At 37.8% G+C, this 21680-nt stretch overlaps 1 pseudogene; it reads right to left on the bottom strand.

The window, feature by feature from the left end:
* Window positions 1-8276: 8276 nt before the first annotated feature.
* LOC114281879 (UDP-glycosyltransferase 73C4 pseudogene) lies at window positions 8277-9999 on the bottom strand (annotated as a pseudogene).
* Window positions 10000-21680: the final 11681 nt, after the last annotated feature.

A 21680-nucleotide genomic window follows, 5' to 3' on the forward strand; every position in this document is an offset into this window, starting at 1 on the left:
ATCTTGGAATTTTTGGAATATGTTAAACTGATGTTCTTTCATATTTGTGATTAATTTTGTTATATTGTCATTCTTAATTGTTTGATGCATACTACAATTGAAAGCTGTAAATTCATGCCAATTTGATTTGTAAATTCTGTGAACTATGTGATTGATAAATTTGAAATGGTATTCTTTAGAACTTGAGCTAAATGTTTGCTAATCTTGATTGGTTGAAAGGAAGATTGAGGGAAAATAAAGCAAATAAAATTGTCTTATATGTTATGTTGCTTGAGGTCCAACTGTAAAATAAAACTCAGCTTGTGAAAGCAGGTAGTTATCTTTGGTTCAATCTTGTGTAGATTAGCTTTTTCTTTTTTTGGAATCAATTTGTTTTTCCTTCTCCATTATTTCCTTTAATCAAAATGGAACATTGCATTGTTTATATGAACTTAGGCAGATTTATGTTTATCTTTCACATTTTAAATTATGTACTATCATCTCATTCCTTTACTTATGCTCATAGAGAACTTCACTGCTTCTCCCTCCTCAATTGGTCTTGTGTGGGTTGAACTTTGACACTGCAACACCAAATAAGAAATTTCTGTTTTTTACTCATGAAGTTATGAAAAAAGAGAGAGCTTGCCATCAATATGCATCATTTAATCCTATTTAAGGCCTTTTTATACTTCTGCAAGGGAATTTATCAAAGCGCAAAAAATCATTCAATGTGGGGCTATAATGATGCTTATGAGCATAATCTCCCATTAGTATTTGGTTGTCTTGAGTCTACATCAAATTGAATCATAATCTTATCTTTGCAGTTGTAAATCTTTTTGATGTTTACCCAAATTGTCGTGGAAGTCATTATTTATCTCATACTTTTACCTTTATATGTTACATGCTACCCCTAAATTTTTCTAATTTTAGATGAATTTAAGTCTAGCCTTTCATTTCCTTGAACATTTAAGAAATTAGATTCTCTATTGCATGGCAACTCAACTAGCTGTGAAATTGTTTTTGTTAGCTGCTCTAGTCCACAAGGAGGTGTAATTGGAGGTTGGTAGGTTTGCTCCAAGTCAAGAAGTAGGAGGGGAGATAACAAGTGGCAGCCAGCCCAATAACTCCCCTTCCTTGACTTTGTTTCCTTCTCTTTTCTGTATAAATTGAGGTGAGGAGGAAGGAAAACATAACACACAGATAGAGGCAACAACCACAGAGGGTATAATCTCTTTAAGAGAGTGAGAGTGCTATAGAGAGAGAGTGAGGTGTGAGTGTTGTAAACTCCCTCCGAGATAATTCTATAGTGATATCTCTCCCGTGGATGTAGGCTTTTGCCGAACCATATAAATCTCTTGTGTTATTGTGTGTGATTGATTTCTGGAGTACCTTAATCCTAACAAGTGGTATCAGAGCCATGTTAGTCGATTTTCAGAAAAAACAAGGTGTTTTTTTTTCAGAATTGCCCAGAAATCGACTTGCTCAAAATTCATTTTTGAGCATACCGGGAGGAAGTTCTCAGTGAGAGGAGTCCAGAACTGTAAAGCAAAACCCCTGATGAACCTCAATGCGCCCTCATGCGTCACCTGAAGAAGGTGCGTGAGTCCTTGTCTCAGACATGCTCCATACGTGCCATTTAGTGTATCAGTGCGTCAGTCCAGTCGCATACACACGCCCCACGTGCGGCGGAAGGAAGAAGGCGACTGATCCGCGTGTGATATTGACGTCATCTCCACGCCAGCAACATGTCATCGCCACATCACTACCACGTCAGCGCCACGTCACCGACACATCAACGCCACATGTTTGTCAAGTCAGCGCACGTGTCTGCCACGTCAGTGACACGCGTCTGCCATGTCAGTGACACGTGTCCACTACCTGTCGGCTTGACCAAACCTAGAACGGAGAAGTTATCCGGTGCTATGCGGCTACAGTTCATCTGTAGATCTAAACTGTTGAATATATTTTGGCTAGATCTGAGCCATTTGAAATCTGATTTTGGTGATCTAATAGTGGTTTCCAACTATTTGGAGTATTTCGGAGCAATTTGTATGGTCAGATTTTTGAATCAGAATTTCTGTAAAAATAAGAAGATGATGGAGGAATTCACATCAACTTTAAGATCCATGATCAAGTTGAATCCTTCCAATTATGTAATCTAGAAGCCGTAGATGGAAGACATCCTATATTATAAAGACCTGTTTGACTCTATTGCTCTAAAAGGTGTTAAAATAGAAGAAGTAAAGGATGAAGACTGGATAAAGATCAATCGAAAGACTATCAGTTGTATCAGACAATGGATAGACCACAGTGTGTTCCACCATGTCGCCCAGGAAACAAATGCATATGTCCTCTGGACAATGTTAGAAGGAATATACCAGTCTAAGACTGCCCGGAACAAAGCCTTAGTGATGAGAAGGCTTGTAAATCTGAAGTTGAAGAATGGTGTGTTTGCTGCCGAGCACACCAGTGAATTCAAGAATCTGGTGAATCAACTTGCAACCGTCTAGATGCCCTTGAATGATGAAATGCAAGCCGTTCTACTACTTAGTTCTTTATCGGACAGTTGGGAGACATTGGTGGTTTCTCTCAGTAACTCTACACCAGAGGGGAAACTGACCATGAGCATGGTCACAGACGCCATGTACAATGAAGAAACAAGGAGGAAAGACATGGGAGGTAATCAATCCCATGCTCTTGTCACAGAAGATAGAGGCTGAGACAGGTGTAGAGGAAGAAACAAGAGTAGAGGTAGATAGAACAATATGAGTAAATCCAATGACAGTAAAAGTCAAGATAACTCTAGCTTCACTTGCTTTCACTATGGCCAGGAGGGTCACATAAAGAAGAACTATCCAAGCCGGAAAGATAAAGGCCAAAGTAGTAAGTGAAAGGGAGATGAGAACATGACAGCCACAACAATTGATGAAGTACTTCTTACAGTTGGTGAAGAGAAGGATTGCCTTCACGTGGCTGACCACAGCTGTACAGAGTGGGTGATAGACACAGCTACATCTTAATACGCCACTTCCCACAGAGAACTCTTCAGCTCGTACAACAGTGGAGATTTTGGCACCATTCGAATGGAAAATTCTAGCTATTCCAAGATTGTGGGCATTGGAGACATTAGTATTCAGACTAATGTTGGACACAAGTTGGTTATCAAAAATGTGAGACATGTTCCAAATTTGCGTCTCAATCTTGTCTCCGGAAGCGATCTAGACTGACAGGGCTATACAAGTACATTTGGAAATGGCCTTTGGAAGCTTTGACAATCGCCAGAGGAGAGATGTTTTCAACAATGTACAAGACTCAAATGAAGATCTGTCTGGGAAGTCTTAATGCAACAGAAGACAATGAGTCACTAGACTTACGACACAGAAGACTGTCTCATATGAGTGAGAAGGGATTACATCTGTTGGCAAAGCAATCCAAGATACCCTTATCCAAAAGAAGTGCCCTGAAGCCGTGTGATCATTGCCTTTATGGCAAGCAACATCGAGTATCATTCAGTTCAATGAGCAAGAGGAAAATAGAAGTGCTCAGTATGGTATACTCGGATGTTTGTGGCCCAATCGAAGTGGAGTCATTTGGTGGCAGCAAGTATTTTCTGACCTTCATTGATGATGTATCAAGGAAGTTGTGGGTGTATTTCTTGAAAATGAAGGATGAAGTATTTCAGCACTTTCAGGAGTTCTATGCAATGGTGAAAAGAGAGACCAGAAAGAAGTTGAAGTGTCTTCGCACAGACAATGGTGGCGAGTAAACTTCTAATGTTTTTGAAGCATATTGTGCCAGCAGAGCTATCCGACACGAGACAACAGTTCCCGGCACCCCACAACACAATGGTGTGGCAGAGAGGATGAACCACACTATTGTTGAAAGAGTTAGATGCATGCTCAGAATGGCAAAGTTGCCAAAGTCATTCTGGGCTGAAGCTACCCGAACAGCCTGTTATCTCATCAATAGGACACCTTCAATCCTGTTGAATTTTACAATACCTGAGGAAGTTTGGTCTAGAAGAAAGGTATCATATTCTCACTTAAGAGTCTTCGGGTGTAAGGCGTTTGCACACATCTCCAAGGAAAACAGACAGAAGCTTGATGACAAGTCCACTCCATGTATATTTGTGGGCTATTTAGATGCATTTTTGGGTACAATTTGTGGGACCCAGTGAACAAGAAGATGTTCAGGAGTAGAGATGTTTTGTTCCAAGAAGACTAGAGAGTAGCAAATTTTGAGAAGTCTGCAAAGTCTAGAGATGTCATCACTCCAGACTTGTTTCCATCCCCTGAGCTATCACAAAATGCTAGATGTGATTATGTGTAACAAGAAGCGCCAGAGTTACAGGATCCTATGCCAGAAATTGAGGATCATGAGGAAAGAGATGAAGACCCAGATGAAGAGGGTGTTGAGTAGGGAGAGCAACCCCTTCAACTAGAGGCAAATGGGCCTCAGTTGCGAAGATTTGGAAGAGCTGCCGTGCCATCAACCAAATATCTTGCCTCTCAGTATATTCTGATTACTAATAAGGGGAGCCTAAGAGTTTTTCAGAAGTAAAGAGTCATACAGAGAAAGATTATTGGATACAAGCCATGAAGGAAGAGATGAGTTCTCTGCAGAATAACCAAACTTATGAGCTTGTTTCACTTCCAAAGGGTAGGAAGCCATTGAAAAACAAATGGTGTACAAATTGAAGAAAGATGGCAGTGGTAAAATACTACAGCATAAAGCTCGCTTGGTGGTCAAAGGTTTTGGGCAGAAGAAAGGAATTGTTTTTGATGAGATTTTCTCCCCAGTTGTAAAGATGACTTCCATTCAAGTAGCTCTAGGATTAGTAGCTCGCTTGAATCTGGAAGCAGAACAGTTGGATGTCAAAACTACCTTTCTCCATTGTGATTTGGAGGAAGAGATCTACATCGAGCAACCAGAGGGATTTGAAGTTAAAGGGAAATAGAACCTAGTCTGCGAACTGAAGAAGAGTCTCTATGGGCTGAAGCAGGCCCCGAGACAATGGTACAAGAAATTTGATTCAATCATGGTGGATCGCGAGTACACAAGGGCAGTAGTAGACCAATGTGTATATTTCCGAAGGTTTTCGGATGGAAACTTCATCATTCTACTGTTGTATGTCAATGATATGCTGATCATCGGATATGATATTGCTATGATCAACAAGTTGAAAAAGCACTTGCCGCAGTATTTTGATATAAAGAATTTAGGCCCAACATAACAGATTTTGGGCATGAAGATTGTTTGTGACAGGAAAATCAAGAAGATATGGTTGTCACAGGAGATATATGTTGAACGGGTGATTGAAAGGTTTAACATAAAAGATGCCAAGCCAGTCAGAACACAATTGGCTAACCATTTGACGGTGACAAAGCGTTCGTGTCCCACGACTAGCTCTAAAAGGAAATAAATGGAGGCAATCCCTTATTCTTCCGCAGTAAGAAGTTTGATGTATGCAATGGTGTGTACCCGCCCAAATATAGCTCACGCAGTTGGCATTGTGAGAAGATTCCATGCCAATCCAAGAAAGGAGCATTGGGAAGCAATCAAATGGATTCTTTGGTACTTGAAGGGAACTTCAAAGATGTGTTTATGTTTTGGGAGAGTTGAACCAATTTTGGAGGGTTTACAGATGCCGATATGGTAGGTGATCTTGATGGTAGAAAGTCTACATCAGGATTTCTGTTTACCTTTGTAAGGGGAGCTATTTCATGGCAGTCCAAACTATAAAAGTATGTTTCTTTATCTACAACAGAGGCAGAGTACATTGCTGCCGTAGATCCTAGAAAGAAAATGTTGTGGTTAAAGTGGTTTCTCCAAGAATTGGATCTACAGTAGGAAGAGTACAAGGTACATTGTGATAATCAGAGTGCAATTGATATGAGCAAGAATTCCATGTACCATTCCCATACAAAGCACATTGATGTCCGGTATCAGTGGATACAAGAAGTGATGGAAAAGTAGTTGATGAAGCTAGTGAAGATTCACACGGATAAGAATCCTTCTGACATGATGACCAAGGTTGTCACTAGAGACAAACTAGAAGTTTGCAAGAATCTGACTGGGATGGATTTCAAGTACAGAAGTCAGTTATCCATATGGGCGTGGAGGGAGAGAATTGTTAGCTGCTCCAGCCCACATGGAGGAGCAGTTGGAGGTTGGCTGGTTTGCTCCAAGTCAAGAAGTAAAAGGGGAGATGACAGGTGCAACCAGCCCAATAACTCCCCTTCATTGACTTTGTTTCCTTCTCTTTTCTGTATAAATTGAGATGAGGAGGAAGTGAAACATAATACACAGATAGAGGCAACAAACATAGAGTGCATAATCTGTGTAAGAGGGTGGGAGTGCTATAGAGAGAGAGAGAGGTGCGAGTGTTGTAAATTCCCTCCGGGATAATTCTATAGTGATATCTCTCCCGTGGACGTAGGCTATTGCCGAACTATGTAAATCTCTTGTGTTATTGTGTGTGATTGATTTCTGGAGTGCCTTAATCCTAACAGTTTTTTCTCATTAATTTATTGGTTTACTGGGGCGTTTTAGGTGTTGCGACCTTTTTCCAATGTTTGAAGATTTATTGTTAACTTATTGAAGAAAGATTTGCAGGTAGACTCTTGAAAAATGAAGTGTTAATATGATCAGTTGTAGACTTGTCCAATGTATGCTTATGGGCACCTTTAATCTTCATTTTCTTTCTTTTATGGTGGAAATGTGCATAACTTTTGAATCTTATAAAGGGAAAAGTCATTCAACAAGTATACTTCTTAATGCTAATATTCTTGAAAAATCTAGAAATCCACTAGATATTGATTTGTGATTACGTATCAATTTTAAATATTAAATATCAATCCCAATCAAACAATCAAGACAAATTGACACAACGATTTTAACGTGGAAAAACTACAATTGGAGCGCCTCCAATTGTGATAAAAAACCACGGGCAAAAGCCGCAAAACAATCCACTAAAAAGACATAAAAGAATTACACAGGTATACTCTCTATTACCTAGCGAATCTATGCCAGAATTGAACGAACCCTTATGTGCCTCTTCCAGCCCCGTCTTCACCTCAGAATTGTCTTGCCCAATGTTGAATCCATAACGCCGATGTCGAATCACGATGATGAGCCACTCCAGAATCCACCAAAGCTTCAAGCTCGAATTCTTCAGAGTCCACCGAAGAACACTCTCTCTTTTGTATAGAATAAACAAACAATCCTTTGATGTATACTTTTTAAACCATGAGTTGAATACTCAATTAAAACATTAAAGAAAACTAGCAAAATAGCCCCAGATATAAACCCTAATATCCAAGAAGAAAATCTGGAGGCGTTATCCTAAAATCTGATTGAAAAACATATTTATAGCAATCTGTTCCGTGATCTCTGCTCGAGCGTCGGAATGGACGCTCGAGCTGACCGACGCTCGAGTGCAAGAAATTCCACTCGAGCGGGAAAAAACATCTCTCCATATTTTTGCAGGCGATCAAACTTCTGGAACCAAGAATTCTCCGCTTGAGCGGGGGAATGTCCGCTCGAGCGGACAAGCAACTTTGAATGCATTTTTACATTTGCTTCGAGGGTGCTGCCCCTTCAATCCTGCCGTGGCGCTGTCCCAGACCCGCCAAGAGTTGACCGGGCAGCTCGATCTCCGTCATAGTCAGCGAAGTGTCAATCATGAAAGAATTAGCACCACAAACTTCTCTGCAAGGCACAATTCGGGTTGGATTCGCATCTAAAAACTCATAGCTTCACTGAAATAAAAAGTGCGAATACAAGTACAACTGAAAGGAGTTTTGTCAAACGGGATTGCCAATAATAAAAACCTAACAATTCTGAATTTGATTTTAAAATACTTGTTACTTTTTGGGTCCCTGCTATCTATTGCTTGCTTGCTTCTTTTGTGGGCGAGTCATCTACTTTTTAATTTTTGCAACTATTTGATTTTGAGATTTCAATGATTCCACAGTACTATGCCATTATCATGCTCCTCACTACCATCTGATTGTGTTCTTAACATCGATGAATTGATTGGATTAACTAACCAAAGTTAGCTTTAGCCTTAGTTTGGAAAGTTGGTTTTGGTGGGTTAGGGGTTAAAATAGTCATAAAAAATAAAATAAGCTATTTTAGTCACAAAAAACAAAATATCAAATCTAACCCATAATCATTACACTTCTCTCTCACAAAAAAAGTCAAAAAACCCTTCCTAAACCAGGCTTTTTAGCCCCAAACTAAAATAATTAAAAAATTAAAAAGTCAAAAAACTAACCCACTTTTCACACGGAGGTTTAGTCATTATGTATTGAATTGATACACATATATCAACACAAATAGCGAATAATTGATGTGTCAATTAATTAGCAATTTCTCCCCCCCTCCTTTTTCCATTGACACTGAGAATCGTGCGAAGCACGATGACCGGGCCAGTATTATTAAATATATACTAGACAATGAAGGCTATCAACGTATTAATCTTGCTTATGTCATATAGTCACTTGGCACCAACTTCATAATGACCCATTATGATATTCTGTTGAATCCTTGTGATTGACTTGTTTCATGACATCATGAATCAACAATTTTATATTCAAGTATGAAGAACCCTCTTCTTCCATTGCTTTCTTTGCCATCTCCTCAAGTACTCTTGCCCTTCTCCTTCTCTCTTCCCCTTCTATTCCTTCACCCATTACTCTCTCCACAGTTTCCCTAACTGCCTCTCCTTCCACCAATTCCCCACACTTGTCTTCCCCAAAAATGTTCCCACCGCCCTGAGCACCGACACTCACTCCGGTCTCTAAAACCTGCACAACCAATTTCTCATTCAAAAATTGCTCCGCGAACACTGGCCAAGTTATCATTGGTACTCCAGCGTACACTCCTTCCAAGGTTGAATTCCAGCCGCAGTGTGTCAAAAACGCTCCCACAGCCCGGTGCGACAATATGAGTACTTGTGGTGCCCAGCCTCAGACTACAAGTCCTCTTCCTTTCGTTCTTTCCTCGAATCCATCTTCTTCCACCCACTTCTCTATCTCGGATGCCCTGCTTGTGTCTCTTATAACCCAAACAAACGGGCGTTTTGACGCTTCCAAGCCTAAACCGAGCTTGATTAACTGAGGAGCTGTAAGGCGACTAAGGCTTCCGAGGCATGCGTAGACAACAGAGCCTGGCTCTTGTTCATTGAGCCACTTCAAACACTGGTTTTCGTCAATCACAGCCTTGTTTCCTCTCTGAGCCTTGTCCAAGTTGTTTTTGTTGCACAAAGATAGCGGCCCAATACACCAAACTTTATCTCCTTTCACCTTTCCATACCAGTCTACATATCTAGGTTCCAGCTCTTCGAAACTGTTAATCACAACCCCGAATGCTTCAGCATCCGCAGCTTGTAGTTGTTCCCGAAAATGTCGCAGTTATGATGAATCTAGATTTTGGAATATTGTAGGCAATTGAGATCTAGTTAGCTCAATTCTATCAGGCAAACCAGGCAGCTCGAACGGCTCTGACTCGGACACACTCTCATGAACTTTGGGAATATGTACATTGTGTGAGCATAAGAGAGTGAAGTAGTTCATTCCATCAAAATTAATTCTCGGAATATGTAACTTGCGAGCAGTGTCAGTTACCCATGCAATATATTTGTCGCCTATTATGCAACTTGGACATGGTTGGAGCGCTTCAAACTTCTCGAATGGTTCTTGCAACATGCGAACGGCAACGAGGAAATTCTTCACTAGGTCTGGACAGGGGACAGTGTCGAGTGTTTCGCACCCTGGTAGGCCGGCCTCCACGGATGGGAACCGGAGAGGGACAAGGCGGAGGGGAAGTCCGGATTGAATCACACGGTTGATGATTGGGCTAAATCTAGAAGCAATGAGAGGGGCGGTGACAACAGTAACGGTCACGCCGTGCTGTGCCAATAACTTAGCCATGCCAATCATGGGGATGACGTGGCCTGGGGACATTAGAGGAACTAAAACGAAATGAAGATGATGATTCTTAGAATCCATTGGAGCTTGGGACTGTGGTTGGATTGCCTAATTATGTCACAAAAGTTCATTGGATTTTATACTAAAAAAAGTACTTGGCTTTAATGGTAGTGACGTAAGGGCCTATGTGAGCATTGAATTTTGAATAATACGATCCATCATGAAATAAATATCTTGAAACTATAACATATGATATAAAATACTATGAATTAATCTAAGAGTGAAGAATTTTTATGAAAACTTTTCATGATACTTCTTTCATGATACTTAACATTATTGTTAGATTTTATACTCAAGTAAATAGAAGTGATCAATGCATGTGCGGCCTTACTCTCTTGGATTTTGTGAAAGTTGATTGTTTAGATGTTGCAATCTGCAAGATTGATGGTGGTTCACGGCACCCGTCGATTCATATATTGAGTTGGTTTGGAAAGAAATTTTTTTTTATTATTAATTTAGCTAGTTTGATTAGATTAGTTTCGTTTTGGAAGAATTTTTTTAATTTTTTTGACCTTTTATTTTTTTGTGAGATAAAAAGTAAAATAATTATGATTTGATTGTAACATTTTGATTTATTAATTTATTTAACTTGTTTTAATTTTTTGTGTTTTTTAGTCTTAACTCACCTCAAGCTCACTTGCCAAACGATAGCAATATCATGTGGTGTTTTAAGTCAAGGGCAAAATTATTATTATATATATATATTTGGTTTAAGGTCAGACTATTTTATTTCTCTGTGTGTTAAATATAATGAGAAAGTTCTTATATGATTTTGGATCAAAGTGTAGTTGTTAACACTATAACAAAACTTCTAGGCAGTATAGAGTGGCTCTTTGGCTAAGTACAGCTTCTAGGCAGTGGCAGTATCCTATTCATGATTTTGTTTTCAATCTCCCTCAGATTAGAAGGTGTATCAGTAGAGGTTAATCTGTTCTGTTGGCCACTTTGCTGTGATGTGTTGGTCTGCTGTGTTGTGTTGGTCTGCTGTTGCAGGGTTGTTTCTGCTTGATAGTTGGATGGCTTTGATTCTGCTATTGCAGGGTTGTTTCTGTATTGCCTTGGTTAATCCTATAGGATGGCTTAGTCTGCTGGGTTGGTCTGTGAAGCTGTTGGGTTGGTCTGTTGAGATCTGTTCTGCTGGTTCTGTGCATCTGTGTTGTTTGGGTCTGGATGGCCAATCTGTGGTGTTTGGGTCTGGATGGCTGTGTTAGTCTGCTGTGATCTGTCCTGTTCAAGTAGAGTCTGAGTGTGTTTGGGTCTGTGATCCTTTTGTTGGTTCAAGTAGAGTCTTTGGCTACGGTTGTAGAGTTTGGCTTCTATTTGTCCTCAGAGCTTGGCTCAGTGTTTGCTGTTCAGGTCCATGTAGAGTTCTTGGCTAAGGTTGCAGAGTTTGGCCTGTGGCTACAAAGCTTCATAGGTTTTGCTTTTCTTTTTGCTTTGGGTGCCCTTCTTTTTGGGTGTCCTTGGTTGGCTCCTCACCAATCCCGGGTCGAGTGCTAGCATATGATTGCGCTTTCTTTGCGGTGCCAACCTAGTTGGGATCGTTAAGTTTAGCTATGATACTCTCTGCACTCCCCTGCTTTGTTGATGTAATTTTGCATGTTTTATGCCTCTTTCATCAATAAAGTTTTTTTTGCTGATAAAAAAAAAAAAAAAACACTATAACAAAACTGGGTTTTTACGATTTCATACCAACGACATACAGTAAATGCAAACCGTGATTTCTCACTTTTACGACTTGCCACTACTACAAAATCATAAATAGATCACACTTTTTATGTGTGATATATGTTATTTAATCACACTTTTTAAGTTTTTTTAAAGTGTGATCTTTGGGAGTGTAATTAAAAAATATCATTTTTGATCACATTTTAAGTGCCATTAAAAGACGATTCCATCACACTTTTTACGTGTGATAATAAACATTTAGATCACACTTTTTACATGTGATAATAAATATTTAGATCACACTTTTTACATATAATAATAAACATTTTGATCACACTTTTTATGTGTGATGTATAACTAATAAAACATGTGATTAATAACGAGATAAAATCACACGTTATATGCATTTCTCATTATAGTTAATGCGTGTGATAAAAAGAATAGTTCAACATATTTGAAGAGTAATCAATATTATTTTTATATGCATTTAAATAATGCAATACACAATGTATATATACTATCATTTGAATCACAACCACATATTGAACGGAATAACGTTATATATTTCATAAATAAAAGTTGAATGTTCAAAAGTATATACAAAGGATTAAATAAAAAAAAAAATTAACTGTGATTAGATATATTAAAAAAATAAAAAAACTTGAAGTACAAAATCCTTGAATTCTTTGATCATATTTTGCATCTCTCCATGTAATAACCCTCACGCTATCCTAACCATACTTATATGCATTCATGTGATTCCGTCTTGTAAACTTGCATTTTGAGTCTTGTCCTTGTTCGTTTAAGTGTTACAGCATGTTTTGTACCGTGCTTGGTGTGAGTTTAGCCGAGGGCGTCTTTAGTCTAGAACTTCCTTGGAACCACTTTGTTTGACCTCTACCTTCGCTTTGACATACTGGCCGAGATGTCATTATCTAGGCCGAGGTGTTCATCACCAAGGCCGAGGTGTGAATTATCTAGGCCGAGATGTTACCTTTGCACCAAAGTGATCTTGTCCCGGAGAGGTATGACCTAGACCGAGGTGTGGCACATCTAGGCCAAGGTGTGGCACAGCTTAGTCAAGTGTTGTCCTTCCTAGCCGAGGTCATTGTTCCCTACTTGCCGATGTCTTGCTTTTAGCCGAGATCATTACTCGCCAGAGTGCCCATGCCGTCTTGCTTGTTGAACACACTTTGTCATAGTTTTGTCTTGTCACTCAGCCACCTATCTATGTAGCACCAACCAGCCGCTGCCACGTGCCTCTGTAGAGGGTTAAGTCAGCCAGCAGACTTAGAAATGTATCATTTGCTATATGTCTTTGTTTGTGAGGAGAGAGAAGCTCTAGAAGAAGAAAAAGAAGTTTTGAGTGAGAGAGTGAGTTTCGAGCTTGATTCCTAGAGATCAAACCATTAGATTCGCATATTGAGGTTAGATTCTTGATCTACTCTTGTCATTCTTATTGATCATCTAGCTGCATTGCACGATCGAACCCGTTTTGCATGTCATGCATCGATTTAAAGTTGGTTTTAGAAAGAGAAAATGGTGTTCATGTGTTCATGAAAGAAAAGTCTTGTTTGATCTGAAAGTTTGCATTAAGTTTCGTGTTTTTGTGTTTGTTCTCACTAGATCCTTGAATATGGATACCCAGGTCCATGTTTTGAACTCATAGCATGAAATCTCAGATTTTGTAATAGCAAATCACGATCTTTGCATTCATCTTCCTCATATTCATGTTCATCTTGTTCTTCAAGGAAGGGAAACCCAGATTTTCCCCGACTTCATTCCTTTGAATGTGACCATCGAGGCCACACCTCGGCCAGGGGATGTAGAACCTCGGCCTAGACTTGGTAGTCGTCCAGCATGTTTTTCCGAGATAAAGAATTGTGTTTGTTTTGATTTGACTTAGTCTTGGGGAATGCCGAGATCATCTGCATGCATGTGAAACTTGCTTGAAAGTGCATTCAATAGACTTTGCCATGTGTTTGTAGGGTTTGGACTTGCCTCGACCCCGACGTTTGAAGAACTAAGTGAGTGGTATTTTTAATAAAACTATGTTATAATGCTTTGATAAAGTCTTGTTTTGCTTCGTTTTGGAAAGTATTTGTAAGCATGAATGGTTATTCCTAATTGGAAAATATATACACATCTTGTTTTGATGACATTCTTGGAAAGTCCGTACGTGCTAAGGGACTATAAGCACTTATAGCACAAAGTTTGGAAGTCCGTACGTGCTAAGGGATTGTAAGCACTTGTAGCACAAAGTTTGGAAGTCCGTACGTGCTAAGGGACTATAAGCACTTGTAGCACAAAGTTTGGAAGTCCGTACGTGCTAAGGGACTATAAGCATTAGTAGCACAAGTCCTTAGTGTTCAGGGACTATAATGCAACGACACCATTGAATTGAGATATCTCCCTTGCCTTGCCTTGTCTTGCCTTGTTTGCCACTGACGGTTTACCGCGTGGGTTTTGTTTGCCGAGATGTCATCACTTGTATTATAATGATGTTAGTAAGCATCCTTTGAAACTTGACAGATTTGCTAGATGGACTTGGTTCATCCTTTGACTTGCACTAATTATGTTATGTATTGTTTAACAAAGATCTTGAATACCAGTCATGCAAACCCCTTTATTTCTTATACCATTCACTGAGTATCCAAGCTCACCCTCTCTATATATATGTAGGTGATGAGCAGGAAGGCGGTGACGCCTAGGTGTGACTCGCAAGCTTGTTTTGGGTTTTTGTCATGTCGGCTTAACTTGTATACATGTCGACAGTCTTGAAAACTATGCTTCTCGGCTTATAATGCTTGTAATTTACACATGTCGGTTGGAGAAGCCTTTTGATCAAGATGTAAAATGTATTTTGTACCTTATTGTATTTGTATCCAAGTTGTAATATTATGTAAAGTTGTATGCCATTCCATGTAACTTACGCACAGCTCTTATGGACCACTTGTATTTTAAGATTATTGCTTCCGCACTTGTGAGCCCTATATATAATTATACTCTGTTTGTGTGTGGATCTTGAAAGATGGCCTTCGATAATCTCGGATTACTGGCCATCACGACACTAAACTACTAGGGGTGGTTTGGGGTCGTGACACTCCAAGTAATTTCTAACCTGAAAAATGAAAATACAAATTATTCCAGAGGCAAAACTTGCCTCTCCTTTAGAAATAATTTTGGGCTAAATGCAAAATAAATGCAAGAAATTCACAAAGATGTGTGTTTGGGTCAAAATAATTGAGATAATATGGTTATTATGTTTTATGCACTTTAACTACAAAATAATTTTTGGGTAGTGGCACATGCGAAAGAAGAATAAAAATTGGATAGCCTTTGATTAGAGATATCCTAACCCACATTAAAAAAATAATCTAATTAGAACATGAGATATCCCAAAATCTTCGAAGGTTGGGTTGGTTATCCATCCAAATATAATAATAAAGAAGGTCATCCCACCACAAATGAAAATGAATGAATCAGCTAGGCAACCCCAACACAATTAAGGTCAATATCAAATGAGGACCCAAATGACATACCTGATATAGTTGTGCACCCTTGTCATGAAAGCCAGCAACCAACAGTGAAACACCAAAAGACACCACTACACAAGAAACAAAAAGGTAAGAAATTGCAACAAAAATAAGCATTTGCAAGAGCCAAGATAAAACCCATGGTGTACAAAAAATAAGAGATTAGGAAAAGAAAAAAGGTGCATGCACACACTTAGGAACAAAAGCAGGAATTGGAATGAAAAGAAAAAAGCACTCGAAAAATTTAGAGCTCTCAACACTTGACCCACAATAATAGGCTTCCTTAACAAAAGTACCAGCATATTTAAGTACCTGCATATAAACACTAAGAATAAAAATATGGCAACTCCTAAGCATAGAGATTCCAGATGCAATGTTTAGTAATTACTCTTAAGCTAGGATGAAACAAAACAATACACCAACAAAAGGAATAACATGAGGGTTATCCAACTGAATAGAAATATCTCTCACATGGCAACCAAAGAGAAAAGGGTTCTTAATTGATTTTGAATGTCATGACATAACCAAATGATAGCTAAAAAATTTGTAAAAAATCTCAACTCAATTATTTTTTTTATTTTTTTATTTTACAAATGAAACCAAATGACAGCTAAAAAATCTGTGAAAAGTGGCAACTTAACCTAACTTGAAGAATTCCTCTGTCAATTTTTTGATCAAAATAGCACCATGTGTTCTAGATGCTTTACTTGTACCATAAAATCAATGAAACTATAGAAATATTATGATATACAGGAATTAATCAATACCATAGATATATTCTTCAATTCAATCAAAAGAATGAAGGCAACAAAAGAAATCATAAAACTTATTGCAAACTCACATAAAAAAGAAATACGAAAACACTAACTATGAAACAAACCATTGGCCAAGCTCCAATGACTATGTGTAGTTTTCCTCACATTTTCATTTAACCCTTGATAGTGGCCCAAGGCATTGCCCCTAATCAGATTAAAGCATGATTCATGCTAAAGTAGTATGATTCTCTTTCTCTATCTTATTTATGTTATATTCTGTCTTTTGATTAAAGGATTTATGTCTAGGTACTGATTGAAGCAGTTGAAAACCATATGCCATAAGTTATTGTAATTGTTGAAATTGGCACAAAACTTGAAGCAATGGCTGCAAGCACAATTGCCCAACGTGGCATTTAGCTGGTCGCCACTACTTATGGGGTAACAATCAAGAATTTAATAATGAATCCTTCACTGGAGATGCTTGTTGGAGGAATACAGGTGAGTAAACATATGCTTTTTGATGTGTAATCAAGTGTCACTTTAATATGTAGAATCTGATAGAAACTGAGACTTCAACTTGTTTGGTGTTTACTGTGAGTATATTAATGTAGTTTATTCCAGTTCTATTTCATTGTTTTCTATTATTTTCTAGTGCTAATATTACCATTGTTCACATTGCTTATTATGAAGTATGGAAGTTGCTATATATATATATATATTTCATTTGTGTCCTACTCTCACATAATATGAATATCATATAGAGATTATGTTCAAACACTCATTCTAACTGTATTTTTATGACTATTTTATTTCAATTACGAAAATTTTCTAGGGAGGAGTGGCTTATTGGTATGCTGACTAGTCACATTCATATATTCATTTCTCAGAGTATGACACTAGGGGATGAAGAAGCAAGCCAGAGGCTTGTTCAGAAAACAATGTTGGAAATGAAAGGACCCTCAACATTTAGTTGTGTGCAGGGATAATTTCCAAGAATGAGCGGCAAGTTCATTCTAATTTAGAAGCAACAGTGGATACTATTCTTTCAGGTAGATTGTAAAGTGGGTGTGCGAAATTTGAAGTGGGTGAGTTGGATATTCAAGATTTTTGGAATGGGTATTCAAAATATGTTAACTTGGGTGTTCAAATTTTAAGGTGTAAACATAAAGCAAAACAAAGTCAGAGTATTGAACTATATTCAACTGAGTACCCTGAAAAACATGTGGCACTGCCTCTGGATGGGAATAGGCCCAAGTAAAAAGTTGGGTGCTAAGCCAGTTTTTCATTTCCTAAATAGTCCCCCCCCGGGGCCCCCCGCCAATACAGAACGGCTAAATTAATGAAGTGCTTCAATTGAATCCAAGCCCAACACATAATTAATGTATTGCACCAAATTGGGAAAATCTCCTTCAGTTTGGCACATGCAAACCCTTCAGTTAGCGAGTGTCAATGGCATGTAGCCATACAATGAGAAAGATGGAATAGAGAAGAAGGCAAAAAGAAAACTCATTTTCACCTCCAAGGCTTCAATCTTCTATGGCGTATTTATCTTGTCATCTAATTCAAAATCCTTAAAACCATCTTCATGATTAGCTATTGATGCCCGTATGGCTTTCGTCAACTGAATCAATGAGATTGTCTACAAAAAAACATATTATGTAATGTAAATTGAAAAAGAGGAGGATGGAAAGGAAAATTTTCAATAAGAACTCATTAACAAGGAATATGCAAGGCTAAGTAAAATTTATGGGAAGTTACCTTCACAACATAAATTGGTATGCCATGGGATCTAGCGGCAGCTTGAATTCGAGGATTCTTCTTGAGCTTGGATTGCAAGGCAAGAAGTGCACGCACTTCACTAATGTTATCAGTAAGTTTAATCTCATCCTCCATCTCTAATCGTTTAATCCCTTGTATGACACTTGTCTCCAGGATCTATAATACCTGCCCACCACATAAGTTCCACGCGTAATAATTTCTAACTTTTAATACATTAGATACTACAAGTTCTGGCAAATAAAATTACTCATCTTGATAAGCTAAGAAATGGGATCAAGGTTCAGAATAAAAACAATATTTCAGGGAAAAATGAAAGGAAGTTGAACACTGTTAATCTCAACTCCTAGTGGTCTTCCTTCAAACCATGTCGTAACAAGATTGGTTAATAATTAATAAAAAGTTAAAAAACATGGAATACAATGAGAATCAAGGTGAAAGGGACTCCATAAATTTAATTTCTTATTAAAATTAGTAGTTCACATGAACTAGTGACAACCTAATAAGCTAAGCCCAAGAATACAGTATTAAATTGTAAAAGTCATTGCAAGAAACTTCATCCATTCATCTCTAAGGAAGGAGAAATTTTTTTTTGTTTAAAATTGCAATTGTATAGCTTGAGACAAGCATTTCATCCTAGCTTCAGAAATATAAAACAAAGTAAATAGTATATATAGTTAAAATATTGAAAAATGATGATACCTTACTGTAGACACCCCATTTTTGACTGCCCTTAAGACTTGGGCGCCTCAGGTTGATCACTCGGTAATGAAAGTTGTGCTATGCAAAAGTTCGATTTCTTCGACAAGAGGAGCTTCAAATCCTAACCTTACACTCCTTTTTTTGACCAAAACTTTTTAGACCTTAAAACCCTCTCTTTCAAAATAATTTTGCCAAATATCTCTACGATGTTCCGAGGCTCGCATTTCGTTAAATGTTATACTTTTCGGTAAACCGAGCAAGGACAAAGTGGAAATAAATGAAAGAGAGGTGAAATCTTTGAAAAATATTTCAAAACACCTTATTTAGAGGTTTAGATTTGAAAAAAATAGGAGAGGAGGGAAGAAAACTAGTTTGGGAGAAGTTAGGCATTAATCCGGTTAGGACCAAAATTGAGCAGTCTTCACTAAAATAGGCACATCTTTTTGTACACTTGGAATTTTGATGTGAGTCTACCACCATTGGAAAGTAGACTTCTGGGGATTTAATGTAGACTCAAGAATGACCTGAAAAGAAGTCCGGATGAAGGAGATATGTCCATTTAGAGTCAAGTCCGAAAAATAGTTTTTGGCCACGGATGTGGCTTGCCGGCTCCATGCCGGCCATAGGTGAAGTTTGCCTGCCCCATGCCGGCCATGGATGATGTTTTCTGGCCATGGATGAATTTTGCAGGCCACTGGTGTCAAAAATCAATTTTTTTTGCAAACATTTTCCTCCAGCTGTTTACATGAAGCTCTAGCTGTCCATTTGATGATATTTTCGACCAAAGCTCACATTTTTGTATATATAGATGACCTATCTCTCATATTTAAAGGTTAGAAAAATTTTGGGAGTCTCTCTCTCTACATTTCTCTCTCTTGCAAGTTTGTGCAAATTAGCCTACATACACTTCAAGTTTGCCTATCAACCCTTAACAAAAGTTGCTTATCTTTGGGCTGAGATTACTTGAGACCCTCTTTGAGCTCTAGAAGGTGGTCTTGGCTTTATTTATTGCCTTAGTTGTGTCTTCCCTTCCAGAGGTATAACACTCTCCTTTTATGCTTGTCTTGCACACTTACTTTGCCATCTTTTTTCAACTGTTTTGGCCTAATTGTGAACTGTAAAAAAAATCTGTTTTTGTGTCCTAAAGGTGGTGGTTTGAGGCCATTTTCAATTAGGGGGTGTTCCACCATTCTTGCTTCTTTGCTTGTAAAGTTTTTGTGCCTTTGTACATAACTTTCAAACCAACCTTTTTGGGTCTTTTAATCACTGAATTTCAGAAGTTTTTCAGTGGCAAAAAACTCATTTTGAAGTCCAAATTTGAAGGGGTTAGCCTTCCCTCCTTGTGTCTTGTTTGCTAGTCTAGTTAACTTCATATGTTAGCATGTTTTTCTAGTTTAGCTTAGCTTAATTCCAGCATGTTGCTTTAGCTCCGTTTTGGGCTGTTTAGGTTAGTTGAGTCTTGTTTTGCATGGTTGTAGTGCAATAGTCCTCACAAGCTTGGTGTTTTAGGCTCTAGACACCTTCTTGTTTGAGTTGATAGCATTTGTTTATGCTTTTATCACTCATTTTCAACACTTAATCATCTTTACAACCTTCCTCCTTTCTTGGTTTTATTTTTACTTTGAAAGTGGTTCAAACCATTTGCTTGTTTAAGACATGAAATTGAGGTTTTGTGCTTAATGGTTAAATCCCTTTGGGGGTTCATTACCAACGGCATGAGGTCTCTTTCATGCCTAAAACAACTTTTGGTTTGAGCTTTCTTTCCATTTAGAGGACATCCACCAATGGACTTAATGTGATTAAAGGATGGTTTGTAACTAAAACGTGCAAACAAAATTGATATGTAAAAGAGGCAAGATAAATATCTCTTTGTGTTGCATTGCATGTGTTCAAATCAGACGTTAGCTTGAGCACAAGGAAAATGAGACATTTCATACTCAAAAGTGATGAAATGTGCTACTTTCCTAGGTCTCCATTGCCCTTAATCATGCATGATAGGGTGATGGTTTTTGGGTGTTTAGCTTTGCATTTATTAAGCTTGCACATTTTGAAGTACAAGCCATCATGCAATGAAATTGCTTTGATTGGTGGTTTGTGATTTAAGTTCACAATGTCACACCCCAAATTTTAACTACTCGGAAACATTACCAAAGCCTTCAAATTAGGTTTTCTTTTTTTTTTTTTTTTTTTTTTTTTTTTTTTTTTTTTTTTACAAACATCCATTGCCCTTGCGTAATAGAAATACAGTGATACATATTCTCTCTCTCTCTCTCTCTCAATGAATATAACACTAACAATGATACATGCCAATCTCCTACTGAGATGTTACAAATAAATATAATACGGTTACAAGTTCCATTACATCTAGAATGAATTTACAAATAAACGACACTTGAACTTCTTATTTCTTCAATCACAGATTCCACACTTTCTTCCTATAAAAAGATAAAAACAAAAGGGGTGAGCACTAATGCCCAGTAGGAGTCTCATAGTTCTAAGTCAATAGCCAACACATAGATAGAAATGATCATGCATGCAGGGTGATACCATATAGTAGGGTGACATTTTAAAATTTCAAAATATCATAACTAAAGTACATTTTCCTCAAAAACTGTTTAAATACTTTTAAGAAAACCTTCAACCATTAAAATCGTCCGTTAACTTTAGAAAACCATAGTTCCATGTGAAACAAACATATTTAAGAAACTATATCATTTAAAAGTTATTAACCAATTCCCAAAATATTTCTTATTCAATTCCGGGTTTTTTTTTTTTATTTTTTTTTATTTTTTTTTATGTTTCTCTTTTCCGTTCATTCTTCCATTCTACTTATTATATTTATTTAGACTCCATCACTTCGAGTTCAGTTTCTCTTTTTAATTTATTAACGATTCTCTTATATTCAATTTACACCGTTAATTACACTCTAAAATTTCATTTCAAGATGACACAAGATTGATAAACCCCTTTCAATTCGATCTCTTATTTATTTACGGAACAACACTCACAATTTACCTTTATTGTTACGACTAGTTCATTATTTTCACCATCACCAATCCATAATCCCCTACTCATTTTTGGGTTCCATACATTACAAATAATGTCTATATACGTTTCCTCTTTATATCAATATACACATCAATTTACAATTTCACAGATTCATCACAAGTCACAAATAGCATCATCAACTTAACACATATATCAACACAATTCACCTTTTGCCGACATACTACGGCGGGATAGCGGGCACCCAATCCATAACACTTTTCACC

This window comes from Camellia sinensis, chromosome 5, assembly GCF_055761805.1.
Source record: "Camellia sinensis isolate YWXY chromosome 5, ASM5576180v1, whole genome shotgun sequence".
NCBI lineage: Eukaryota > Viridiplantae > Streptophyta > Magnoliopsida > Ericales > Theaceae > Camellia > Camellia sinensis.